We start from the raw sequence: 6,183 nt of genomic DNA, 5'->3' as shown, positions 1-6,183 counted from the left end.
TTAGTAGTCCTCTGAGCGCTTTTAAAATAAGGGCCTACTAGCTTAAGAAAAAGTTGTAAGTTTTGTTCTAAGACTTGTGGCTTAAACATTATAATATTTTTGTTTCCCAGAAGGTAGCAGCACCTTACCCTTTTTTTTTTTTAGGTTTTATTTTTAAGTAATCTCTACACCCAATGTGGGGCTCAAACTTGTAACCCTGAGATCAAGAGTCACATGCTCTACTGACTGAGCCAGCCAGGCGCCCCTTATCCTCAATTTTTCTGTAAAATGCGCTATAAGAAGTAAGGGCCAACAGCTAACACAAGGGAATATGACTAGAGCCATCTGGGTGGATCACTGGTTCGGTCCTATGCCTGGCTCTGTAGAGGGATTTATTACTCAAGTCTCAACCCAGCCATCAGAGGAATATTCTTAAGGCAAGATCAGATCAACTCTGCTCACAATGAACCAAAGATACCCTATTTATCTTAAGGAAAAAGCCCCTTAACATGGCCTATAGGCCCTACTTCTGACCACAGGCCTTACAACATGCCATCTTCACCCACCCTCCTCTTCTACACTTGCCCTGCTCCTGGATGCGGTCTGAACACAGCATAGGCTCCAGCCTCAGCCTTAAGGCACTACACTTCCTTCCCTCCGGGGCCATTGTCCCAGTTCCCAGCATCCCTGCATTACCAATTCCCTTCCTTTAGGCCCTTGTTAGGAGGCCTCCTGGCCACTTACAACTGCACCATCATTTGTCCTTCTCATCACTGTATCACTGTTTGCGGCTGCTTCTTTGTATTCAGTCCTAATTCTCATACTGTTCGTTTTTTATTGATTTGTTACGGTCTCCCACCCCAACATTCGAATTGGTGCCTACAGAATTTTCTGAGTTTGGTTCACAGTTTTGGCTCTTCTCGAATTGCCATTTTATGGTTTCCATTGAGTACATCTTGGCCATTTTGAGCTTCTTGTGTTCTCAGGGTAATTTTTAAAAATCTTGCTGCATTCCTGCCACCATCCCCTCATAGATGATAATAGCACATGGGTCTTACAGTTATCCTATGCCTCTGATAAATGTACACAATATCTGTACCCTATCAAAAATATCCAGGCATAAAAGACAAACTGACACCAGACAACATAAACACAGAGAAAGAAGATGCAGACATTGGAATGATCAGACCAATACTTTCAACTATGACTAATATGTTCAAGGAATGAGATATGTGGAGATTCTCAGAAAAAAACTCAATGTATGCACTGTGGGTTAAGCTGTCTACTTCAAAAAGGTATGTTCAAGTTTTAACCCACAGTACCTGGGACTATGACCTTATTTGGAAACAGGGCTTCTGCAGATATAATCATTTTAAGATGGGGTCATACTGGATTAGGTTGGGTCCTAATTCAATGACTGGTGTCCTTGTAAGAAGAAGAAAATTTGGACACAGGTAGAAGGCCATGTGACAACAGAGACAGAGATGGGAATGATGCAGCTGCAAGCCAAGGAACACCGTTTGCTGGGAACCATGGAAGCTAGAAAGAGGCATAGAAGGATTCTTCCTTGGAACTTCAGAGGGAGCATGGCCTTGCTAACACCTTGATTTTGACTTCTCACCTCCAGAACTGTGGAAAAATTAAAGTTTTTGCAATACGTAAAAAAAATAATCAAGTGGAAATTTTAGAACTATGGAAGTGTTTTCTTTTTTTAAGTTTATTTATAATCTCTAGACTCAACATGGGGCTCGAACTCATAAGCCCGAGATCAAGAGCCGCATGCTCCATCAACTGAGCCAGCCAGATGCCCTAACAATCAGTATTTTAAGGGAGAAATAGCGAAAGCTTTCTCTCTGAAATTGATAATAAGACAAGGAGGTCCTCTGGCCCCAACTTTGTTCAGCGTCACATTCTTTTTTCAGCATCACAGTTCTTTTTTAAAGATTTTTTATTTTATTTTATTTTATTGAGAGAGAGAGAGAGAGAGCATGAGAGAGGAGGGTCAGAGAGAGAAACAGACCCCCTGCTGAGCAGGGAGCCCGACGCGGGACTCGATCCTGGGACTCCAGGATCATGACCTGAGCCGAAGGCAGTCGCTTAACCAACTGAGCCACCCAGGCGCCCCAGCATCATAGTTCTAATGATAAAAAACAAACTTAGATCTAAGAGCAGGTGACAAGGCAAGAATAAAGTATATAAAGATTAGAAAGAAAAATTATCATTATTTGCAAACAGCATGTTTTTTATGTAGAAAATCTACATTAAATTAGCATAGATAAGTGAATTTAGCAAGGCCATGATCAATATAAAAATCCATAGTATTAGGACGCCTGGATGGCTCAGATGGTTAAGCATCTGCCTTTGGCTCAGGTCATGATCCCGGGGTCCTGGGATAGAGCCCCACATCGGGCTCCTGGCTCAGCAGGGAGTCTGCTTCTCCCTCTCCCTCTGCCTCTCCCCCTGCTCATGCTGTCTCAAATGAATAAATAAAAAAAAAATAATTAAAAAAACCCATAGTATTTCAGGACTCTGTTGAGCTTCAGCCCTGTGTCAGGCTCCGCGCTCAGCGGGGAGTCTGCTTGAGATTCTTTCACCCTCTCCTTCTGCCTCCCACCCCCGTGCTCTCTCTCTAAAATCATTCTTTAAAAAAAAATCTATTTTAGTATTTCTTTTTTTTTAAGATTTTATTTCTTGGGCGCCTGGGTGGCTCAGTCGTTAAGCGTCTGCCTTCGGCTCAGGTCATGATCCCAGGGTCCTGGGATCGAGCCCAGCATCGAGCTCCCTGCTCGGCGGGAAGCCTGCTTCTCCCTCTCCCACTCCCCCTGCTTGTGTCCCCTCTCTCTCGCTGTGTTTCTGTCAAATGAATAAAATCTTTAAAAAAAAAAAAAGATTTTCTTTATTTGACAGAGAGAGGTAGCAAAAGCAGGAACACAAGCAGGGGGAGTGGGAGAGGGAGAAGCAGGCTTCCTGCCGAGCAGGGAGCCCGAAGCGGGGATCGATCCCAAGGACCCTGGGATCATGACTTGAGCCGAAGGCAGACGCTCAACGACTAAGCCACCCAGGCGCCCCTATTATAGTATTTCTTGAGGCACCTGGCTGGCTCAGTTGGTAAAGCATGCAATTTTTTTTTTTTAAGATTATTTATTTATTAGAGAGAGAGAGAGCACTAACAGGGGGAGCAGCAGAGGCAGAGGGAGAAGCAGGCTCCCCACCAAGCAGGGAGCCCGATGCGGGGCTCAATCCCAGGACCCTGGGATCATGACCTGAGCGAAGGCAGACGCTTAATGGACTGAGCCACCCAGGTGCCCTAAAGCATGCAATTCTTGATCTTGGGGCTGTGAGTTCAAATACCACACTGGGTGCAGAGTTTACTTTAAAAAAAAAAATCCATAGTATTTCTTTCTTTTTCTCTTTCTTTCTTTCTTTCTTTCTTTCTTTCTTTCTTTCTTTCTTTTCTTTCTTTCTTTCTTTCTTTTCTTTCCTTTCTTTCTTTCTTTCTTTCCTTTCTTTCTTTCTTTCTTTTCTTTTTTCTTTCTTTCTTTTTCTTTCCTTCCTTCCTTCCTTCCTTCCTTTCTTTCTTTCCTTTCTTTCTTTCTCTTTCTTTCTTTTTTCTTTCTTTTCTTCCTTCCTTCCTTCCTCCCTCCCTCCCTCTCTCTCTCTTTCTTTCTTTCTTTCTTTTTCTTTCTTTCTTTCTTTCTTTTTTTTTTAATCCTAAGAAGTCCCAGCAACAAAGTCTCAGCAAATCACATCAAAAACACCGTGTAAAATATAATATCTGGAAACAAACCTCATGAAATATATGCAAGAAATTTTACACAAAAACTAAAAACAAAACTGAGATGCCTTATGACTTGATGCATCTGCCAACATTCCAGAGCATGGGTGGTATTAGTGAAGAGTGAGCTCGTAGCTTCAGGAGCTGCTTTTTGAATAGTAAATAGCCCTGTGATGCAGGAGACGTGGCCTTGATTCATAATACTCAGGGTCTAAGCTGTGACTGTTCACTGAGACTTGTCAGAGACACCACACAAAACCCATTTGTGATCACAGATACCTCCACAATGGGGCCTACTCTGTCCTTTGCAGCAGATGGCAGGGCAGCTTGCAGAACCCCTGCAGCCTTCTGGTCACCTAAAAATTAGGTAGGAGCAGTATTTTCATGTGTAAAATAAGCTTTCTCCAAAATCCAAAATGTCTTACTATAAAAACCTGCCTCTTAGTGATGCAGTATCTTGACATTTACTTTGGAGGAAATGTCCCAGTTCTGCCCAAGGCCAAAGACTGGTCAACATTTCCTGTAAAGACTCAGATTGTACATACATGAGGATAAGGTTAGGCTTTGTGGCCACACGGTCTCTGATGAAACTACCCATCTCTCTGCCAATGTAGCACAAGAGTAGCCACCAGACAAAACGAATGGGCATGGCTGTGTACCAAGAAAACGTTTACAAAAAACAGGCAGCAGGCCAGATTTGGCCCTAGGACCCTAGTTGGCCCATCCTTACCCAAGATTATTAGACCCTAAAGACTTCCCTGATGTAGCAGAGCCCTGAATTCTTCCTCCCTCTAGCACACACATGTCCTCCTAAGGCATCCAGAGTACTCGCTGCTTTCTCCCCAACGAACCCAATGAGGAGGTCATCAACACAGTGATCATGGCAAGGTGATCAGTGTCTCTTTAGACTACTGTAACACAGCAGGAGTTACCAGAGCCCTGGAGAAAGACAGGGAATGTGTTCTAACATCCATGTTATGAGAAGGTAAAATATTTTTAAATCTCCTCCTTGATGCTGATTGAAGAGAATGTATTCACTAGGTCAGGAGCTTCTCAAGTGCTGGAGACTTATTGATTTGTAACTGGCAAGGGCACCACATTAAGTGCTGAGCTGTGTGGAGGCAATTACTTGGTTAAGGTCCTGGTCTTCTGCTATCCTCTACCAGAATTCAGCTGATGAACCAGACAAGCAAATTAAAAGGGCATTTGCTTGCCTTTTTAGTCTATGAGCATGGCCCAAACCTCAGACATGGCACTTCTCCTTATTCATGGTCTTGAATGGGTAACACCATTTGAGAGGCCAAGGGACTTGGCCTTTTCTACCATTATAGCTCTTACTTCACAAGCCAAGGATCTAGTGTGTGTGTTCTGTCAACTGCCTAGTGCCCCTTTATACTAATTCACTCAGGGAGATAACCTGAGGGGTCTGCAAACCTATTTGACCTACAGTGAAATGAACTTCACCTGGGAATCCATTTGTCACCTGGCCTTCTCATGTTCCCACACTACCAGAGATCTTGATTTTCAATTAGCTTTCTGCTCATACAGAGTAATAGCTGGGAGGAGAAAGCTGAGACCTTGTAGCTGTGCCTATGTGTGGCCCCTGGGCAGACAGAGGTCTATTAGCCTTCACCACAGATCTGGCCAGGCGAAGCCCTTATACTGCCTTTTGGGCTTTACTGTCTGCCACCATCCAGTCTCTGCTTTTCTGTTATCCTTTTATCCCGATTTTCTTGTACTGCCAACCACAGCTGAGAATTTCCACTAAACTTAAAATGCCGGAGCATGTCACTAGGACATTCCTTTATCAAATTAGAAGCATCTTGGGCACCTGGGTGGCTCAGATGGTTAAGCGTCTGCCTTCAGCTCAGGTCATGATCCCAGAGTCCCGGGATCGAGTCCTGCATCAGGCTCCCTGCTCCTTGGGAGCCTGCTTCTCCCTCTGCCTGTCATGAATAAATAAAATCTTTAAAAAAAAAAAAAATTAGAAGCAACCTTGTGCCCTTCAACAGGAACTTAATTTTAAGTTTAAGTAATCACTACACCCAACATGAGGCTCAAACTCACGACCCCAAGATCAAGGGATATATGCTCTTCTGATTGAGCCCGCCAGGCGCGCCTTGACAGAACATTTTTAGCTGGTTTTTCCCACCTCTTATGCTAAATCCCACCATGCCCACCTGAGTCTGATGACCCCTTTCTCAATATCCAGCATCCCTCCCTCCTGTAGTTCACTATCTCCATTCCATAGTGGGGCATCTCCGTTGTGTCATGCTAAGTCCTGACCCTAGTTTTCTGTAACATAAAAATCAGCAAAGTTTTCTTGAACGGCTAGATAGCAAATATTTTAGGTTTTGTAGGCCGACGCATATTTGAAATTTTCAGTATTTTTTACTGATGTAACTCAAAATTTTTAAGTACAATGTTTT

Source organism: Mirounga leonina, unplaced genomic scaffold (assembly GCF_011800145.1).
Source record: "Mirounga leonina isolate KUSES-001 unplaced genomic scaffold, KU_Mleo_1.0 Mir_114, whole genome shotgun sequence".
In the NCBI taxonomy this organism is placed as follows: Eukaryota; Metazoa; Chordata; class Mammalia; order Carnivora; family Phocidae; genus Mirounga; species Mirounga leonina.
Note: the sequence above shows the minus strand (reverse complement) of the source record.